The 22,518-nt window shown below is 39.1% G+C and overlaps 2 long non-coding RNA genes across 2 annotated transcripts in view; both read right to left on the reverse strand.

Annotated features, from left to right (window-relative positions):
- LOC310739847 overlaps nt 1-19,096 on the reverse strand; it is a 102,419-nt gene extending 83,323 nt beyond the window's left edge. The window contains exons 1-2 of the long non-coding RNA XR_014537507.1: nt 18,959-19,096; nt 6,400-6,584 (exon numbers count right to left, since the gene is read on the reverse strand). This is a non-coding gene — a long non-coding RNA (uncharacterized lncRNA). The remainder of the gene's footprint in view (nt 1-6,399; nt 6,585-18,958) is intronic.
- LOC310739846 lies at nt 3,988-5,365 on the reverse strand. The gene is made up of 2 exons (XR_014537506.1): nt 4,844-5,365; nt 3,988-4,752 (listed from the first exon to the last, which is right to left on the reverse strand). It is a non-coding gene; the product is annotated as an uncharacterized lncRNA (long non-coding RNA).
- Nucleotides 19,097-22,518: the final 3,422 nt, after the last annotated feature.

A 22,518-nucleotide genomic window follows, 5' to 3' on the forward strand; every position in this document is an offset into this window, starting at 1 on the left:
GGTGGCTCTCTACTCTACCCTTCTTTCTCTCACTACAGGCAAAGACGGCAGATGCGGAATAGGAATTCCCGCCAGACCTTGCGACATCGACATTGCGGCAGAAAGTCCCTGACCCCTACGCGCCAATGGCGACCTGGGCAGAGCCAGCCCACCTTTCGGGACCGGAGACATCTTAGCACGGCATTTCTGCTTGCCCATATTTATTAAGATATAAATAAATACAACACACCATCATTCACAACGTCCCTACTTAACTCGGATATTAAAATAAATAACAAACTGCGATAATTTTTTATCGCTAACTATTTGTTTTACTGATGTGCCAAATCTCAACTTGAGCACAAAAATCTGCCATGATGCACACATCCGGCAATTAAAACTAGAGGTCGACCGATTAATCGGGCCAATATTGGGCATTTTTTTAACAAATCACCATTGGCCGACACATTAGGCACATCTGCCTCACCAAACAGTGCATGTACATTCTGCGCTTCTGTAAATAGACATGACTTTCCCATACCAGCAGGAGGCGGTAGTCTGTATTCCGCATCCATACAGGGAAACCGGAAAAACTAGAACTGTAAATATATAAAGCAAGCAGCGTTTCCACATGCTGTGATCATTGCTGACGGATTCCTGTAGCTTTTTGAAGTCAAGTCTCTTAAGTTGCAAAGCTAACAGTTCTTTTTCTTGCTGACAAGCCCTGAAGACCGGCGATTGAAAACCCACCCGACATTCCCCGACGGCCCACCGCCAGCTTAGAGTGTCCCAGGCTTTCAATCGTATTTAATCTAGCCTTATATTTCATTGGTTAAATATGATGTTGATTTTAGAGAGAGTATGAGAGTAACCTTTTGGAACTGTATTGTTAGCGATTCTTCAACTAGCTGTAGTTTAGGCTACAGGTAGACACGGTTACCAAACCTGGTAACAAGTCGACTGATTGGAGACGCTTGTGTTGTTTATTAAATGATTAATTTGCAATGGATCATGTCTTGTTAATGTACTATATTTTATGAGATGAAGGGGAGAAAAAAAAAAAAAACGTTGATTTCTAAATATCTGCATCAGTCGACCTCTAGTTAAAAGCGTCCGTGTGGAAACATAGCAAAAGTTCTGTTTGGTGTCCTGAGGATTTACGTACGGTGGTACATTGGATTGCGAAGAACTTGCTTTACGAATACTTTGCAGGACGAGCAAACATTTTAAATACAATTTAAGTTGCATTACCAGCGACAAATTGCATTGCATCACGCGAACGATTCTCCTTTCAAGCAATAACCGTCCACCAAAAACGCCAGCCATGACTCTTTTCAAACGTAAAGTACAGATAAATTTGTTTAATTTTTATTTTATATTGTGTACTAATCATTATTATTTGTTTCAGATACAGGACAATATTATGTACATCAAATACCTTAAAAAATGGTTTTTATATGAATATTTTTTGGTGTGTGGAACAAATTATCAGAGTTTACAGTATTTGCTATTGGAAAATTCGCATTGCAAATTTTCCCAATGCAAATGTTACTTTAAAAACTTTACAATAATATTTTTTCTTCATCCTCTATGAACATATATTAGGGCTGTCAATCGAATAAAATATTTAATCAGAATTAATCGCATGAATGTCATGAGAACTCGTGATTCATGGCAACTTTTTAAGCACATGTTCGTCCGTTCTAAGTGTACTTAAAATTAATACTTTACGTTTTTAATACTCAAACATTAGCATGGACAAATATGGATACTTTATGTATGTTTATTATCAGTGAAACCAAACTCAACATAGAGCATAAAGACAAATTATTCTTGTGAATGTTTTAAAGTAATTATTATGTCTTAAATTACGGATATCATCAGGTGACCAAACGGACCTTTGCTATGTTTCCACACGGACGGTTTTAATTGCCGGATAAGTAAATCAGGGTACATTTTGGTGCTTATTTGAGACTTGGCGCATCAGTAAAACAAATGTTTAGTGATTAAAAATAATTATTCGGTAGATTTTATTATTTTTATATATATATGAGTAAAAAATTAGCATAAATGTGCATTAAATATATATATATATATATATATATATATATATATATATATATATATATATATATATATATACATACACACACACACATTTCTGTTTCTAACATGGACACATTCATTCTTATAACATTAGAAATAACCCAAAAGTCACATGTTCTACAGAAACTTGATCAAGGGAAGAAAAAACTTTTATTATGTCGAATTTGATATCGTGACACTGATTGATTAGGTCACTTAAAAAGTTGATAAGTTTTCATTAATTGACATTACATTTAAAAACATTTTATATATTTAAGTTAGAAATTTTATTAGAAAATTGATAAGGTTAGTTAGCTACATTAAGTGTTATTACCCCAAATATGGACAAAGGTTTAGTGAAATTCTATACAAGAATACAAGTACATTTCCTGGTATAATAAACTCCACTCTTCTGGGAAGATGATACACTAGATTTTGTGAAGATTTGTGTTCATTCACCCAACAAGGGTGTTTGTTAAGTCAGGTAGTGATGTTGGTTGAGGTGAAGAAGACTTGGGTGCAGTCAGCATTCACATTCATCCCAAAGATGTTTAATAGGGTTTGGGTCAGAGCTCTATAGTTTCTTCCTCCAGCTTGTCCATCTGTACCTAATAGCAAAGGGAAAAATCTGACTTTGTTTGTTCTGCTACCTGCTTTGCCTGCCAATGTGCTGTAATGAATATCGCTCATTAGCAAGTTCACTAGATGAAAGTAAAACTGATGCCGCAAGTGCGTGTCCTTTTCCCATAACTGAATTACATTTTCCGCTAGGTGAATTTTATTTATTTACTGCGTTAGTTAAGATAAAAGCAGATAAATACACGGGTTTTTGTGGGTCGGAAATCATCAATGCTATGTCTTTACCATTAATTCTTTTGTTTTAAAATGCAATCCTATTTATATAATAATAATAATAATAATAATAATAATAATAATAATAATAATAAATAAGATATGAGTTATAAGTTATTTCAAGCATTTATTACTCATTTCAAGCTTTAACTTTTCTATCAGCAAATCTTTTTGGGTTTTTCTTCCTAGAAATAACACATTGACTTAGAATTTAAAATGAGTAAAGATTTGTATGTTTGACTTATTCAAACATACAAAATCGGGTTAACACTATTCAATATTCAGAATATACCTCATATCACAGTAAACAGAACTTACAATAAATGTATCTGTAAATATTCAGAAGACTCTCAGTTTGGCTTTTCCCAGAAAACCTTTTAAACAACCTGAGCACATTATGTACTCTTACAAAAAAACATTGAAATCGAATGTGTGAGTGAGGGAGAGAGAGAGAGAGAGAGAGAGAGAGAGAGAGAGAGACAGAGAGAGAGAGAGAGAGAGAGAGAGAGAGAGAGGGGCTGATTTTCATAGATGCAAAGTTAGTCATCCATATGTAAATGTGAAATTTGCATATACGAAAACTGAAAGGAAACTCCACTCCAAAAACTCATCTGAAATCTGATGAACCTGAGGAAACTTCGAGATGCGATAACGAGGGACGGAAACAACAGTGTTTGGAATAAATTATGGCTTTTTAAGTGAACACTCACTTTTTCCTCCATAACAAGCAGTTCAGAAATTTACTTCACATTTGCTAAACATTTAGATGGAAACTCTGCCTGATTGGCTGCAAGGGAAAAAAATTCTAAAAAAAAATGTGTGTTGAATGCTCTGTGACTGAACACAGAAAAGATCAAGAGCTTTCACTTGAAACTCATTCTGTTTTTCTTTTGAGGGGGGAAAAACCGCATTTATAAAATATCTGCGTTTTAAGTGTAGCCTCAGAAAAGTTCATTTCACTGGTTTGATCATTCATAAACATCACATTATCTAATATTAAAGGCTTTCAAACTTCTCAAAATTGAGTTTAATTCCAGAGTTTAGACCAAAAATTTGATTTTCTAGACATCCTTTAGTCATGAAGTTCTACACCTTGATTCCTGCTTCTTCACTTTACCAATAAATTGGCAGATTACATTTTTGTACTGCCAAAAATACATACAGAAATGCTACGATTATAAGGCGATAGATCACAAAATATGTAATACGGTTGTTTATTCGGAATCAGAAGATGTACAGTCATGTGACACTATGGAAACAAAATGCAACTGGACCAAATGCAAGCTTTTGCAATACGCCATGTTACAGAGCAGCTTGATTAAAAACCGGTGTCAGGAAAATTATTTCCATGAAATAAGGAAATCTCAAAAAAGGAAACCAATTTGCTTCTGAGTGACATTGAATAGAGGTATTAGATGGGACATTTCTCTTTCTCTTTTCCTCCACAGCTGTCTTCTGTGCAGTCAGTCAGTAGAAAGTATACTGACAGGATGACCAGTACGAATATAAAACCCGCTTAAGGTTTCCTACAATGAAAATTGTCCTTGCTGTCCAAGAACAATCTGAATTTCTAATTTGGTCCGTGTTTTTTTTTTTTTTTTACATTTTTTTCCTCAGAACTTCTCTGAAACAAAACAAACGGATTGCTAGGATGGTTAACATTCACCTGATTTCATACGAATGTCCAATTTGCGCACGAGAAACCCCGAATGGACCCATTCGCTCGGCTGGTTTACGACCGGAAAGGCCAAAGGTCAATCCTTTAGTGAGCAAGAGAGATAGAGCGAGACGGCAGAGAGAAAGAGAGAATGCATGACATTCCTTAGTAAAAAAAATCTAGCTAGATGGAAGAGAAAATGTGTGTGTGTGTGTGTGTGTGTGTGTGTGTGTGTGTGTGTGTGTGTGTGTGTGTGTGGTGGGGGGGGACGTTGTCTCACGCGAATAATCCGATGAGCATGTCTGCTTCTTTATAGAAAAAGACTGGCAGGTCAGCCTCCTTCTTTTATGCATCTTTTCCTCCTTCTTCCTCTCATTACTCTCTCGCTTTCGCTCTCTCTATCGCTCTTTTACTTTCCGCTCCCACAGTGCAGTTCTTCTTGGTTGAACTCTAATAACAGACTCTGAAATACTTTTAGCCCATATTGCTTCTCTCTTCCGCTTTGAGGCTTCTCTCTCCCTCTCTCTTGCCTCTCATTTTTTCTCTCTCTCTCTCTGTGTCTCTCCATTTCCCTCTTTTTTACTACCACAGACAAAATGACCTTGAAAGAAACCATGAAACTCGGGCTGTGTTCCAGACCCGAGAGGTTTTATGTCTTTTTGGTTTATTTACTAGAACGGTGGCCATCTTGAGAACATGCTAGAACACACAAGTAGACTTGATGAAGATTTTATCCGTGTTCATTATTGAACAGCGAAATCATTTTCATGTGTTCATCTATCCGAGTTTCTAGTCAGCAGGATATCTTAAGAACAAGTGTTGGAATGCTGGAGATGTCACTTATACTGAGGTGCTTAATATTTTTGATTTTAATTCTTAATGATGTTCATAGTTCTAAATGGACTATATGCAGTGTTTCCTCCATATTTAAAAAAAAAAATTGGTTTGAAAGTTACTCTGAAACCTTTGGCTCGCTATTTGGTTTTCCCTGTTACACACATAATTGCTACACTGTTTGGACAAAAGTATTGGGACATATGACTTTTCCAGCTGTATGTGGATCTTCCCCAAATTGGAGGCACACAATTGTATTTGAAGGATTACTATGAAATTTCACACATTTATTACCAATTTGCTATTATAATGACCTTCCCTCTTCTGGGAAGATCGATTTTTGGGAGATTCGTGATCATTCAGTCTCAAGGTTGTTAGTAAAGTCAGGTGCTAATGTAGGCGAGGTGAGGAAGTGTTCCAATTCATCTAGCAGGTCTTTTGTAGGGTTGTGCACAGGGTGCATTGTCATAGTGGATCAGGTTCGGGTCTCCTAGTTCAAGTGAAGGGAAAATTCCACATCCAAAGACATTCTATACAATTGTGTGTCTCCAATTATATGGAAACAGTTTGGTAAAGAACCACACGACTGGAAAAGCTAGGTGTCCCAATACTTTTGTAAATATAGTGTATGATGTGACCTGTTCTTTGACCTTTTTAATGTAATCACACCAGAATTTAATCAGCTTTTCAAGTGACACCAAGATACCAAGCATGTATCTTGGGCAATATTATTTTTTCCTCATCTATACACTATATATATATTTTTAAATATTTTTAAACCTTTATTTCAACAAAGCATATGTGTCCTGTGCTAATGCCTGGCCATATTTCTTTTTTGTCTGATGGCCCTTTATGACATAACAGCAATAAAATCTGCCCGAGAGACATCTGGTTACCGTATTAAAGAGCACAGTGTCATTATAAAGAATGTCCGGGGACAAAAAAGCATGTCAATCACACACACACACATGCAAACACACACACAGACTTACTTAAGAACTTTGCATGCTCTATCTCCCAACTCCTTCCAGCAAAGGAAGCCATCAAGCTTAATTTCCTGATCCAGATAAGATCGACCAATCAGACGCTGGCGCCAGGGGTGATTCTGTTGGCTGGGCCAATCAGGACGCAGAGCGAAGGAGGCTCGAGCAGATGACATCCACAGATTCCTGGAAACCTGGAACGGATGGAAGACACAGGAAATGAGTGTGTGTTTGTGTATGTGTGTGTGTGTCTAGGGTTGGTTAGAACACCTCATAAAAGATTTTTCCTTAAACAGCAGGGACTGAGAGAGAGAAAAATCGAAAGAACAAGAGAATCGAGAGAGATGGATAGGGAGACAGGTGGGATATGATAGAGGGATACGAGAATTGTGAAGAATCAAGATGGACACACACATATACAAACCCTACACACAGAGACCTACAATGTAAATAGGTTATTTTAATGGGCAGGGTTATTATATCAGAACTTTCCCCACTAATTCTCTCATCGTTCCTTCATCTCTCTCTCTGTTTTTTTTTCTCTATTTCTCACTATTTCTCTTTACTGTTCAACTGTCTTTCTTTAGTGTCTCAAATTTTTAGCCATGTTTATCTCTCACTGGCTGTTCCTTACTGCTTTCCTGCTCTCTGTCCACAATCCATACTGTGCAGTGTGTGTGTGTGTGTGTGTGTGTGTGTGTGTGTGTGTGTGTGTGTGTGTGTAAAAGAAAAGTATGTGATGTAAATGAGCTCTTAAATCAGAATCATGCTCAGTTCCTGCTCCCTCATTTCTACTAACAAAACAGTTTCATCATTGACAGGTTTTTCAAAGTTTCCGGCCTCAGCTCCATTTAACATGTGTGTGTGTGTGTGTGTGTGTGTGTGTGTGTGTGTGTGTGTGTGTGTGTGTGTGTGTGTGTGTGTGTGTGTGTGTGTGTGTGTGTATAAAGTTACCAGAGTGAGTGTGTGTCAGCTGTGGAAGGAATTCTTACTCTAAAAAGGTTCAGGACCTGGAACTGCAGAACACACACACACACACACACACACACACACACACACACACACACACACACACACACACTCTACTTACTGTGTGTGTGATTGCAAAAAGGATTCTGCAATAAATTGCACAGGGATGCTCACACACACACACACACACACACACACACACACACACACACACACGCGCACGCACGCACGCACGCACATATACACACACGAACGCACGCACACACTTGGCAGTAGACCTTTTGGTTCCATGCTAGTTAATGTTTGACCAGAGAATACAAGAAAAGAGAGACGGAAGGATCTACTTTATCAAAAGTTGTTCTTACTTTGGGCCTTAGGCATTCTAATTGTTTATATCGCTGCTGTTCTGGAGTTGTGTTGACACTCTGCGGTTGCTGGTTTTCTTCATTGGACATTTCCCCCCTGTCCCACCACACACAAAAATGTCTCAGCATGTTTGTGCTTGTACCTGAGCGCTGTGGCTCCTTCTCTTGCTCCTGTTGCTGTTGCCTCATCACTGCTACTCAGCCTAGTGTCACTACTAGCATTTGGACTATCTCTGGGGTCAGGGATGTGCATTCAAGTACCATCGGCACAGGCGTTAGCACCGATGTCGAATACAGTGTTAGCATAAACATTAGCCTTCTACTAATGCTAGCCATTTTTGGCTCCTAGAGCCAGTTCTAGACAAGTAGACTGTGTTTGTCCCTCTGCATTCAAATCGTTTCATATTCTCAGTGCTGATGAAGACGCTGTCCTGTCCTGTCCTGTGTTGTCTCTATGTGTGCACTTTCAGGTTCACATGCAGTGTCACAATAGAACTTCTGAGAAACGTAAAAAGACAAGATGCTCTGGCCGTTTTTTTAAGGTCAGATCATTACTTAGGTGCACAAACACTCAGTATCTGTCTCTCTCTGTCTTTCTCTGGTGATAAGAATTAGATGAATGAGGAAAAACAGGATGATGAAAGAAAAGTAAAGGAGAGTAGAAAGGTGATTGAGTAAAAGATATTAAAATACACAGACATTAGTACGGGAGACAAGATCGACTTTTTTATGGGAGACAAGAGCGACTTTTCAGTTGGTGTGTTTTTAACCTCAAATTATTAATTACATACACACACACACCCATATATACACACACACCCAAATACACCCACAATGTGTATATTTATGCCATATGAAAGTGATCCTAAAGCAATATTTATCAAATTAAAACAAGTTTCCGAAAAATATCTACCCCAGCCAAACCCTTGAGTTCCTCTGGCCTTGTGTGTGTGTGTGTATGTGTGTGTGTGTGTGTGTGTTTATGTGTGTGTGTGTTTATGTGTGTGTGTGTGTGTGGTGGGGGTGTTCCTTCCTGAGAGGAAAAAAGTCTCTCTCTCTCTCTCTCTCTCTCTTTCACTATATTTTATATATATATATATATATATATATATATATATATATATATATATATATATATATATATATATATATATATACACATACACAGTACAGACCAAAAGTTTGGACACACCTTCTCATTCAAAGAGTTGACTTTATATTCATGATTATGAAAATTATAGAGACACACTGAAGGCATCAAGGGCTATTTGACCAAGAAGGAGAGTGATGGGGTGCTGCACCAGATGACCTGGCCTCCACAGTCACCGGACCTGAACCCAATCGAGATGGTTTAGGGGTGAGCTGGACCGCAGAGTGAAGGCAAAAGGGCTAACAAGTGCCAAGCATCTCTCGGGGAACTCCTTCAAGACTGTTGGAAGACCATTTCAGGTGACTACCTCTTGAAGCTCATCAAGAGAATGCCAAGAGTGTGCAAAGCAGTAATCAAAGCAAAAGGTGGCTACTTTGAAGAACCTAGAATATGACATTTTTCAGTTGTTTCACACTTTTTTGTTATGTATATAATTCCATATATAATTCCACGTGTTAATTCATAGTTTTGATGCCTTCAGTGTGAATCTACAATTTTCATAGTCATGAAAATAAAGAAAACTCTTTGAATGAGAAGGTGTGTCCAAACTTTTGGTCTGTACTATATATATATATATATATACACACACACACACACACACACACACACACACACACACACACACACACACACACACACACGTTTTACCAATTTATAGATACAGTCAATCAGTTAATGTTGTAAAACTTATACAAAACAAACCACAACCTAATATTTTATTTTCTATGAGGAGAAGTGGATAAGCTGCCACTGCCGGGCTGACCTTGAACTGACACTCAACTGCTCAATTCTGGATAAGGGCAACTGCCAAATTCCATAAATGTAAAGCTTATATGTTACAGCAGCTATAACAGTTGTTCCCTCATCCCACCTCTGTTTGGAAAGTAAAAAAAAAATGCTGATTGCCATGTAACAGAGAAATAGAAAAATAAAAATCTGTTTTGGAAAAAAGAACTGACTCCATCCCTAAACATTAAAGAAACTTTTTTTAATCTTTAGTCGAGAAAAAAATTCTTCAGCTTGTTTATTATTTCTCTCTATATGATGAGTACGATGTTTTGATTTGATGTTACTGGTCTGTCGGCATTTGTGACTCACTGTGCAACAGGAACCATCTTAATATCATGCACCTCCACACATTTACTCATACGATGATAATAATAACATTTATCGTTTCATTCGGATAAAAAGGAACATTTTACTTAGCGCTAGTTTACATGTGGTGATCTCATGGAACAGGTGTACACACAAACACACACAAACACACACACACACACACACACACACACACACACACACACACACACACACACACACACACACACAGAGGAAATACTGCTGAAAATACAAAGAAAACACATTAAACAGAAAGAGAGGCACTGTGGGAAGATTTGGCTGGTCCTTATAAAAAAAAAAAAATTAAAAAAAGTGTGTGAGGGTTTATGCTTTTCTAAGGACCAAATGTTCCCATTATAATAGGAATATAGGACACTTTAATCCTGGGTCATTTGGTTGGTCCTCATAAAACAAATGGGTGTGTGTGTGTGTGTGTGTGTGTGTGTGTGTGTGTGTGTGTGTGTGCGTGTGACAGACAGAGAGAAAGAGAGAGAGAAAGCTTTTATAGTGACCAAAATATCCCAATTATTGTATAAATGCATGATTTCTTTCAGACATTTGCTTGGTCCTCTTAAACCTAAGTGTTGTATATGTGTGTAAAATGCTTTTAATGACTGAAATATTCCATTTCTAATGAAATTACCTTTTTTCTTTTGAACATTTAGTTGGTCACCATAAGGTTAAGTGGTGTGTGTGTGTGTGTGTGTGTGTGTGTGTGTGTGTGTGTGTGTGTTCAAAATCATTTAAAGGTTCTACATATACCAAGTGCTATTACAAATTACTTTACAAATATATGGCTTTTTTTTTTTTTTAGAGCTTTGGTTTGTCCCCATAAGATCTAGGGTAGCGTGTTTCTGTGCAATAGCCTTCAAAAAAGACCAAACACTTCAAAAAGTCCACTTCTCAGTTAGGATAAAAATACATGATTTATTTTTGACAATCCAGAGGTCCCAATAAGGCAAATCGGTGTGTTTGTATCTGTCTGTCTGTCTTTGTATACATGTAAGCTTGAGTGTCTATCTGAAGAATAATTGTTTCTGAAACAATAACAATACTTGATTTCTTTGGGATCTTTGGTTGGTCCCCAGAAATCAAAGTGGTGTGTGTGTGTGTGTGTGTGTGTGTGTGTGTGTGTGTGTGTGTGTGTGTGTGTGTGTGTGTCTCACAGTGGTCAATGTGTTTTCTCAGTGGGGAGTTGAGAGTGAAACAGGATCTCAGCCAAACGAGAGGAAATAAGGCCGGTCGGGACTTGCCTGCCATTATATGTGTGTGTCCAAACAAGATTTATAGATGGATACAGGAGACAGCTAGCAAGAGAAGTAGCTCGGACTTTTGCCCACAGGTACGCCAAGCATGTCAAGCACACAATGCTCAAAGTTTTAATCATTGAAACTTTTGTGTAGCATGTATCCTATCATGTTAAATCTTAATGGCTCATTCAAGATATGTCATTGTATGAGACTGGAATGCACCTAAATGCATTCACACACATTCTGCTTGCATTTTACCCACCAACAGCTAGCAAATTTGTATACACACAAACACACACACACACACACACACACACACACCTTTTAACCAAGCAACTCACATAAAATGTACGCTGCTACTTTATTACTAAATTTGATAATACACAAAAATGTACTTGGTATAATTGCACACACATTTTCAAACACTCTGGCTAATCAAGGAGGGAGGAAACTATCTGGGAGTAATGGTACTAGCCTAAAAGAATGAATTGAACGCTTGTGTGTGTGTGTGTGTGTGTGTGTGTGTGTGTGTGTGTGTGTGTGTGTGTGTGTGTGTGTGTGTGTAAATTTGCTAGCAATTGGTGGGTAAAATGCAACGCATCACCTGCACCACAGTTTTGCTGTAGGCTTTGCTTTCAGACCACAGCACAACCGCACACACACACACACACACACACACACACACACACACACACACACACACGGGTGTAATGAAAGGCTAATTGTGCTGGTGAAGGATGGAGGAAGAGTGGAAGCATGTGTATAATTACGTACCATTCCGGTCCGAGTGTGTTTGGGAAATGGCTTGGAACTCAACGTCCGGGAATTACAGTAATTAGCAGGGAGAGCTAATTAGCAAAAACGCAGCGAAACAAAGCAAAACAGTGTGCATATGCGCATGTGTAAGTGCATTTGTATTCCACTTTTAATGGGGAGCGGTCACACAACCATCTTATGGGGACCAAGCATAGCAGGGGGACAAACAGCCTGGTCCCCAGAAGGGAACAAAATTAGGAAAGCCTAGGAAAGGTTTAATGTAAATGTAAAGAAATATGCCTCTGTGTGTGTGTGTGTGTGTGTGTGTGTGTGTGTGTGTGTGTGTGTGTGTGTGTGTGTGTGTGTGTGTGACTGTGTGTGTATTTCTAGTACAGTAAAATGTGCTTGTAAAAGAAGTGTAAATAGACAAAGACTAGCAACAAGACCTCACATTACACATAGTTCCACGATTTGACATCTACTACAATTTACATTTATTAATCCACTTGAGGCTTTTTATCCATTTTATGTGGACTTTTACACTGACCACCTAACTAAGCATTGTTGCAGACTTTGAACACCCTTTCATTGAAACCGTATTCCCTGATGCCTATGGCCTCTTTCAGCAGGATAATGCACCCTGCCACAAAGCAAAGATTGTTTAGGGATGGTTTGAGGAGCACAACAACAGGTTTAAGGTGTTGACCTGGCCTCCAAATTCCCCAGATCTCAATCTAATTGAGCATGTGTGGGATGTGCTGGACAATCAAGTCCAATCCAACGGAGGACCCACATCACAACTTACAGGGCTTACAGGACCGCTGCTAACATCTTGGTGCCAGATCCCCTCTTTAGGGGGCTAGTGGTATAATACTCTATGTACTATTAGGCAAACATTGACTTCCCCAGCCATATGTGGATCTTTCAGAAACTGTTTGAGGCAAAGATGTATAGAAGGTTTGTATGAAACTTTCTCTGACCTCAAAACTATTAAACACGTATAGAGTGAATTGTAATGCTGATTGCATTTTAACCCACCTCACCTCACCTCCATTAGTACTTGACTTTACTAAAGTCCTTGTGGCTGAATGAGCACAAATCTCGACAGGCACACTCCAAAATCTATTGGAACATCTTTCCAGAAGAGTGGAGGTTATTATAACAGCAAAATGTAGACAACTGGGGAAACTTGTGGCTAAATGATAATTAAATTTCTTTGGGCTCGGTACCTACGCTCTACACAATGTCAATAGTTTAAAAAACTTTCTTTCGGCTTCTCCCATTAGGGGTCGCCACAGCGGATCCTCCGCACGTTTGATTTGGCATATGTTTTTATGCTGGATGCCCTTCCCAACGCAACCCTCCCCATTTATACGGGCTTGGGACCGGCACTGAGAGTGGCTGGGGTTGGTTCCCTGATCGGGGATCGAACCCGGGCGGCAGCGGTGAGAGCGCCGCATCCTAACCACTAGACCACCAGTTTAGTCCACATGCAGGAATTGTATGGATTAGAGACAGTGGCATTAAGTAAAAGACAGGAGGTGGAGCTGGAGGTAGCAGAGCTGAAGATCTTGAGGTTTTCATTGGGAGTGACGAGGTTAGAAATGAGTTTATTAGAGGGACAGCGCATGTAGGACGTTTTGGTGACAAGGTGAGGAAGGCGAGATTGAGATGGTTTGGACATGTGCAGAGGAGGGACATGAATTATACTGGTAGAAGAATGCTGAGGATGAAACCACCAGGAAGGAGAAAAAGAGAAAGGCCAAGGAGGAGGTTCATGGATGTGGTGAGGGAAGACATGCAGGTGGTTGGTGTGAAAGAGGCAGATGTAGAGGACAGGGTGGTATGGAGACGGATGATCCGCTGTGTCGACCCCTAATGGGAGCAGCCGAAAGAAGAAGAAGAAGAAGAAGAAGAAGATGAAGAAGAAGAATCCACATGCAGGAAAAGAAATCAAAGCTCTAAAAAAAAAATTATAAATAAAAATCAATGGAATGCAATAATAAACTTCATCCCAGGTTTTGCATCATCTATGGGAAGCTATAAATATTGTATGCAGATGCTATTCCTATTTCATATTTGCATTGCAATTAATATTAAAGCTGTAAATTGTTTCAATTGTCTTTTTATTTCCCTTTTTTATCTATCCATCCATCCATCCATCCATCCATCTAAACAGATTATAACACTGGGCTGCATGTAGTACTGTTGTATTGTTGTGTATGTGATACATAAAATCTATACTTAAAATTGTCAGTTTGTCTGAATGAGGGCTGATGTCCAAATCCTACTGAACGCTACAATGAAAAAATGTTCTGTGAATAAAAGAATGATTTTTTTTTATTTTAGAATCACCATTTTATTGCATATATTTTCATATTCACATCACACCAGACACCAGATGTGTGTGTATGAGGTTTTGTCTAGACTTCTCAGAACTGCAGCATGTGTAAATGTGTGTGTGCGTGCGCGTGTGCGCGTTTTAACGTTCAAACCAACACCTGTGCTCCAGGAGGGGGTTGGAAACACCTTTTTTTTTTTTTTTTAAGGTGGGTGGGATTGTGGTAGATGGAACATTTAAAAAAAGAAGAAAAAGGACTGGAAGCCCACAGAGATTTTTTTTTTTGGACCCTTTTATCAAACATACTCATTTTCCGCCACCATTAGAGCTTTTTTTTTTTTTTTTTTTTTTACCCGAATAAAAGAGGAGGTACATGACTAATATTCCTGTAAAGTCTAATCAAGCATTTGATTGAAGCAAAACTCTGAACCATTATGAGTCTCTACAGTCAAAACGCAATAAAGTCCAAACAGCTGGTTCCACTTTTCCTTCTTCCTCCACCTCTCTCTCTCTCTTTCACACACACTATTTGAGTCTGATCTTGAACACTGACCCTGACGTTTTTCTGTTTTTTTCTTTCACCTAAGTGTCACCTCAGATGTTTGAAAAAACACACCTGGAGGAAGATGTTCTGAAATGTAAAACATTATGTTAAATAAAAAAAAAAAGAAAAATTCAAAATATACAACTTACAATTTCATACCTACACACTCAGGATTGTGTTTGAATCCGTTTACTGATTCCAAACAGCTTTAAATTTACAATGACAAATGTTTGGGAACCCCGACAATAAGATTTGTGTTATTTTTAAACATTCCATTCCACACTGAGTCTCTGTTTACTGTTCTGTTAACCGCCACTCTTCTGGGAAAATGGTCACGAAGATTTTGGAAGTAGAGAAACATGAAGGATGAGAAATATCCAAGATGCTGTTTGGATAGACATCACATTTCTGGTTTTGTTATTAGTATTAGGTCAAAAAAGTGCTTTTGGTAATGATTTTAAGATAAAATCACGTTTACTATGATCAGAAATGTGTTTTAAGTATGAAATATAGTATTTGGACAAAAGTAATGGGTCACCAGCTATATGTGATTCTTCCCCAAGCACAAAGTTGGAGGCAAACAATTGTATAGAAAGTCTTTGGATGTGGAAGTATGCCATTTCACCTCAACTCGAACTAGAAGACCCAAACCTGTTCCAGCATGACAACGCCCCTGTGCACAAAGCAATTTCTATGAATATATGCTTCACATCAGTTAAAGTGGAAGATCTCCTGCTATAGATCTCTGACCTCAACCCAATTCAACACCTCTGGAATGAATTGAAATAGTGACTGCACTCCAGGCCTCCTTACCTCACCTACATCACTAGCTGACCTTTCTAACACCCTTGTGGATAAAAGAATCTCTACAAATGTCCACAAAATCTAGTGAAACATCTTCACAGAAGAGTGGATGACTAAAAACGGTATGGGAGGTTCAAGAAGTATATACCAAACTCATGGTCCATATATTGTATATATTTGGTCTTTCAGTCTTCACATATGGACTGTTTATCAATTTTTGTATAATATTAGCATGCAAGCATTTGTTTCTGATTTAGCTACTTCTGAAACATCAGCAGCAGGATGCAGGCCTAAGGCACTTTTGCTTTCTTCTTACATTTTCTTTTTGCTTTCCTTGTGTGTGTTTGTGTGTGTGTGTGTGTGTGTGTGTGTGTGTGTGTGTGTGTGTGTGTGTGTCTGTGTGTGTGTGTGTGTGTGTGTGTGTGTGTTCATTACTTTACCAGCAAAAGCACTGGGTTCAAAGTGACCTAAGAAGAAAGGAATGAAGGAGATGAAAAGGAGCCCAATAACATGCTTTACACATTTTTGCCATCACAAAATTGAAAGCGAAATGAACAGCAGATACATGCAGGCAATGGGTATGTGTGTGTGTGTGTGTGTGTGTGTGTGTGTGTGTGTGTGTGTGTGTGTGTATTCTTACTTAATCAACAAACAATTAGGGATTCATGTGGTTTTCATATGAAATTACCAACCAACTAGCCACAAATCTACTGATTTGTAATACATAAATGATATTACAAGCTGTTTAAAGAACAACCTTTTTTTTTGTATTGTTTGTCGTTCCATGCTCTTCTCCACTGTTAAACCGCCACCCAGCTGGTGCCAAATCAAATGCCTACGGGGCACTGACACTACTGGTGTGGTAACATACTAATTAGTACATCTTAAATATGCATCTTAAGATGGCAAGTAGCTAACAAACAAGTGTGCACAAGCTTGTGGCTGGGGCGTACAAGCTTTTCTCTAGGTGAATTTTGGAACCACGTGAAAAACTTTTGATAGATTTACATTTCCTGTGTATATTATGTATATATTATATATTGTGTTTTATGTTTTTTTTGTTTCAGCTCAAACTTTTGTACCACATCACTATGTACCAAGTAAGTGAGTAAGTAAGTGTGTGTCTTTAAAGGCATTGCACTTTGAATTCGAAGGTCATGAGTTCAAATCCCAGCCACCCCAACCTGCAATACCTGGAACCCTGAGCAAGGCCCTTTAACCCCCCCATAGCTGCTCAATTGTATGAATGAGATAAATGTAAGTCACTCTGGATAAGGGTGTCTGCACATTGCTGGAATTCCCAGTCCTGATCTATCTATCTAACACATTTTTGTATTACAGGAACAAGAAATGAGTCATTAAGTCTACTTCAAGTTCTATTATGTGATTATTATTTATCTGTTGTTACAGGAAAAGAACGATTAATCCCATAATAGCTCATAATTACAATGAAGCACGACTATAATTATTTACCTGTTTTTATTGCCAGGAAGAAAAAAAAAGATGGTAAACAGAAAATCATTTGAAAGGGTGGAGGATGCTTAACAGAAGTCAAATAGTTACATGACATTAAGAAGTAGTCATTAATTACGGCCTTGGGTGCGAGATGTCAAACGTATCGGTATGTAAGTAACACGATGAGGAAATAGAATCCGTTGTACGGTAGAGTTACGGAATATGCTTGTTTACGAAACAACGGGGGGGGGGGGGGGGGACGTTAGCGTGTTTTGACGCTGTGAAAGTGAAGACGCTTTAGCATGGACCAAAAGAACAGGAGCACGCAGTTGTATTGAAAGAGACGGGTAATAAGAGTAGCCTCGGTCGCTAACACTGCATCCGCACTTCCTTTCACACACTGAAACCCGAGAGCCAGACCTTTCACAAAGCATCGGCCGGCTGATCTAGGACCAGTTCTCCATCTGAAGTATAAACATCTCTGGTAGAGGCAAAGATCCAAACCTGATCCTGGATCCATTCCATTTGGGACATTCGATACTTGCTACCCAAGGGGCTTTTAGAAGGGAGAAGAAGCAAAAAAGAAATTCACAAAAGAACTGCTGACCTGGAATTAGCATGCGAAGATTGTAGATCATTGTGAGCTAGAAATGCCCACAGGTCTGAGATCAGCCATTTTGGTGTGAATGCATTTGTCTGGCTTTAAGCCAACGGGGCCAAGTTACAGCCAGGACAAAGATACACACAAAACCACAGGCCGTGTTCAGGACAGGGAATTTATCAGACAAAAACAGAGCTTAGAAAAAGAAAAAGAAACGAGTACAAAATATTTCATGGAGCGCTAATCTGGTGTAATTCATGTAACAAAGGATTAAAACTACTGTTAGAGTTTCCTGTACAGACGAAATCCAAGAGGCATAGACAACAATGACTTCAGAATCGTGCTAACCTGTCTGTCAGCTAGTTACATTTCTCAGAACAGTACAAAAGCAACAATGTGCATTTAATTGATTTTTTTTTTATTTTGGATTTGTCTAGTTTCACAAACAGTCTTATTTTACATTTCTGACATTGCATCTTGTCACGCACCTAGCATTCTAGATGCTAGCTCTATGGAAAAAGAAAGCATCAACCCTTTTTCTTTGCTTATTTGTGACAGCAAACTTTAGATTTTTTTTTTTTTATATAAAAATATAGGGAGTAACAACAGTAAAAAACAGTAACAATGGGCATTTTGGAGGTGTTCCTAAAGGTCTCTTGGTGTTCCTAAAGGTTCTACGTTGTTTATTTATTGAGTTTATTATGAAGGCGTACGTATGCCTTAATGGACGTAGCCTTAAAGTCTTCTAATTTATTAGATAATGCGAGCCAAAGTTTCTGGAAAAAGATCTATATTTTTATGTTCATTAGGAGAACTAACAAAGACTCGTCACAGTTAATGGCCAATTTTCGAAATCAACAACAAACAAGCTTGTATCTAACGACAGGGATTTGAATCCAGTGTTTGATCAGCGTGGAATACACATTTACCTAATACACGTTGTGACACTCCACATTTAAAAGGATTAAAAGACAAGAAAAACTCTTTGCTACTGGCAGATCAGGGTTTTTAGGTTTAAATTTGCACATAGCCATGCTGATCTACTGTAGTCCCCTGTAGTTTGTAATTTTCTTGGTAATCCTTACCATGTTTTTGTTGTTTTTATTTTTTTTCCCTGATGATAAAAAATTAAAAACTAAAAAAACAAGGCAAACGAGGTCATCTGAAATTGACAAATTAACAAAAGCAAGTTGTCTGTATTAGCTGTGTACACTCACCAGATGTTAACTACTTCCTTTCAAGCTTTGTTTTTCTTTGTAATCTGTCTATTTACATGTGATGAAACGTTGAATATGACTCGATAAGAAAAAAAATGTCAACTGGAAACTTGTTGCAGGTAGGAACCAAGAATCAAAGCGAGTGGGGAACTAAAGAAGCGTCGCACCACACGTCCATATTAGGAGGCCTGGTTGAGAAATGTGGTTTGTTAGTTAGTGCCATTACTCTCTCAATATATTTATAGATTGATATATATAAAATGTGTAAATAACACAAATTATATGAGATGACATTTGATCCATGTGCACTCAGTGTTTTTCCCTGCTGTGCTGGATGTGGTTAAGAGGAAGGGAAAAAATGGTTTGGATGACTGCAGGACGTCCATTTCATTTGAAGAGGCAAAATTTAAATATATTCTGCAGAAGGAGAGTGGGAGACAATCCAACCAAGGACTTTAGACTCTCTCTCTCTCTCTCTCTAAGGCAAACCGCTAATCAAAAACTTCCTGCTCTCCGGACTTTTCCATTCAGCTCCACTGAAGCGTGGACGGCGTGCTCAGCAGCCAAACTGAAATTCGACTCAAAATGTGTGTGTGTGTGTGTGTGTGTGTTTGTCTGTGTGTGTTACTGGTGCCCTGGCTTCTCCTCCTCCATTGCAAAGCGTTCATCTGCACACAGCCGAGGGCCCTAAATATTCCCGATGTGGTTCCATCTGTGATTTTAGAGGTATTAGAACTGGGCATGTGTGTGTGTGCATGTGTGTCTGTGTGTGTGCACAGAGCAGGATGAGAAAACCATTCAGGCTAACTCCTGATTGCAGTGCTCTGCTTCACCGGGTCCGGTCGTTAGTCGGCCACATAAATTGGCGCTTCACATAACGTCTGTAAATAAGAATACAGAAAATGTTAATTATCCCCACCCTTCCGCTTCCTGACAGCATTAGCATGCACTACATAGCCGAAAGGGTGGTTATGCAATGTTCACTATCATGTGCACACTCTATAGGAAACATCAGAAATGCCTTACCGTTCTTATTCCACTCTGGATATGTCTCAAACCCACACATCTGCTACATAGAGCCAGTGTGGACATGTCCCAAAAACACAACCTTTCCACTATATAGGCCAACCCTATGTTGCTGTGGACTCAAACCACACATTTAATTTATATGTATACGCCACATAGACACCAACCGACAGTGGACGTATCCCAAACTACACAACCTCACTCACTCTATAGGCCACATAACCATCATTACGCATTCATTGTGGCCGCATCCCAAACTACACACTCTCACTCACTCTTTAGGCCACATAAACACATCTAGCCATCCACTGCCGACACGTCCCGAACAACACACTTTTACTTTTTCTATACGCCACATAAAATCCATGAGCTATCAAATGTGGGCATGTCCCAAACCACACTGAGTACTGCATATGCCACATAGACACTTGTGTTCCAAACTACAGACTCACTCTATAGGCCACATAAACACCAATAACCATCCATTCATTCATCCATGTCATAAACCCCACACTCTCATTCGCTATATAGACCACATAAACACCATTTCACATTCGTTCAAACCACACACTATTACTCACTCTATAAGCCACATAAACACTATTGGCAATCCATTGTGGACACGTCCCAAACAACACACTTACTCTATAAGCCTCATAAACACTGTTAGCCATCCTGTGTTTGCATGTCCCAATCTACACAGAGTACTGTTTATGCAACATCGACACTTGTGCTCCAAACTACACACTCTTACTCACTTTATAGGCCACATAAAAACGTTAGCCATCCATTGTGGACACGTCCCAATCTACACACTCTTACTTATCCTATAGACCATATGCTTTTATCCATGGACATGTCCGAAACTGCACACTCTCACTCACCCTATACAACACATAAACAATATTAGACAGACAGATACAACTTTATTGTCATTGCATAGTACAGGTACACAGCAACGAAATGCAGTTTGGCATCTACCAGAAGTGTGAAAAGTAGCAATTGTGCAAATAATGCAGATAATTAGCTATCCATTGTGGACACGTCCTAAACCCCACACACTTACTCACTCTACAGGCCACATAAACTCCATTAGCTGTTTACTGTGGACACATTCCAGACCTCCTAATTGGCCTGCAGGCCATGCACGAGTACGAACTAACGCGTTGTTGTTAACACAATGTACTTTTATGGTTTAGATGCTGTTGTGGGATTCCGTATTTTTAAGATCTACATCAGTTATTCGAGAACTTTAGAACCTAAATCTAATCAGCATTGTGGACATTCATACAGAAGTCTAAACCCATCATGGCCTCCTGTTACGGCATTTAATGCCGAATCAGCACTGCAGGAATGAACAGGGCAATAAATTAACCACCCGCAGAGGTGTTTGATCCGTCAGGAAATGAAGCCCCCCCCTCCCCCCTCCCCGAAAACCCAAAACACACACACACACGCCTAGGATCTGTAGGGTCATAAGGAGAGATGGCTGTGATTAGCTTTAGGGCTCTTTTGAAAGAAGAGGCCCATTGAAAAGCAACAGCTCAGATCAATAAAGAGTCAATAGCAGGATGTTATCAAGCATCTCAAAGACTCACCTGTTTGAGGGGGATGGGAAGTGTGTGTGTGTGTGTGTGTGTGTGTGTGTGTGTGTGTGTGTGTGTGTGTGTGTGTGTGTAGGGAATGTAGATGAAAAGGACTTGTAGAGGGATTAGTGCAATCATCAATACTGTGATCCGACACTCGGGGGTTCCGACACCTGATCGTTTTGTTTTCGGCTTTAAAAACCATTAGGGTCCATCTGAGACGCAAATGTGTGAGTGTGTATACACATAAACCTTCACTTTACGCTTAAACAAATATATTATAGAAATATTCAGTAATATGATACACAAATCTATATCCCCTAACACATACACACCTAAAACACTCGAAAGCTCTTTCATACACACTAACACACAGCCACATCGACACTCTCATACACCTTAACTTTCGCTCCGTAGTGCGAGTGCGCTACAGATATCATAGGTCGGGTTTCTCTGTATCTTTTGCCTCCTGTGTTTCTTTTCTTCTCTCACTCTCTCTGTTTGTCGCTTCCCTTCCCCTTTCTCTTTCTGTCGCACCCCCTCTTTGACCAGAAAGCAGGACACACTAAAGCCTCCATTGTTATCCTCTCTCTCCACACACACACAGAAGCAGCCATGCTGAGACAGTGAGAGAGATAAAGAAAGAAAGAGAGAGAGAGAGAGAGAGAGAGAGAGAGAGAGAGAGAGAGAGAGAGAGAGAGAGAGAGACAGTTTTAACTGACAGAGGCCGATAGGACTCAGCCCTATCTAATCAAGGGCACTAGGTCACTTCCGAACAACTGGGCAATAAAAGACAACTTCCAGGTCTTTAAAAGAGAAGGAGATATAGATGGGGGGGATAAGGAAGTAAACTGAAAAAGCCCAGTAGACAGGAACCATCTGGGTGGATACATAGTCTAATCTTTAAAAAAAATCCCCCTCCTTCCTAACACACACACACACACACAC

This window comes from Silurus aristotelis (assembly GCF_946808225.1).
Source record: "Silurus aristotelis genome assembly, chromosome: 17".
Lineage (NCBI taxonomy): Eukaryota > Metazoa > Chordata > Actinopteri > Siluriformes > Siluridae > Silurus > Silurus aristotelis.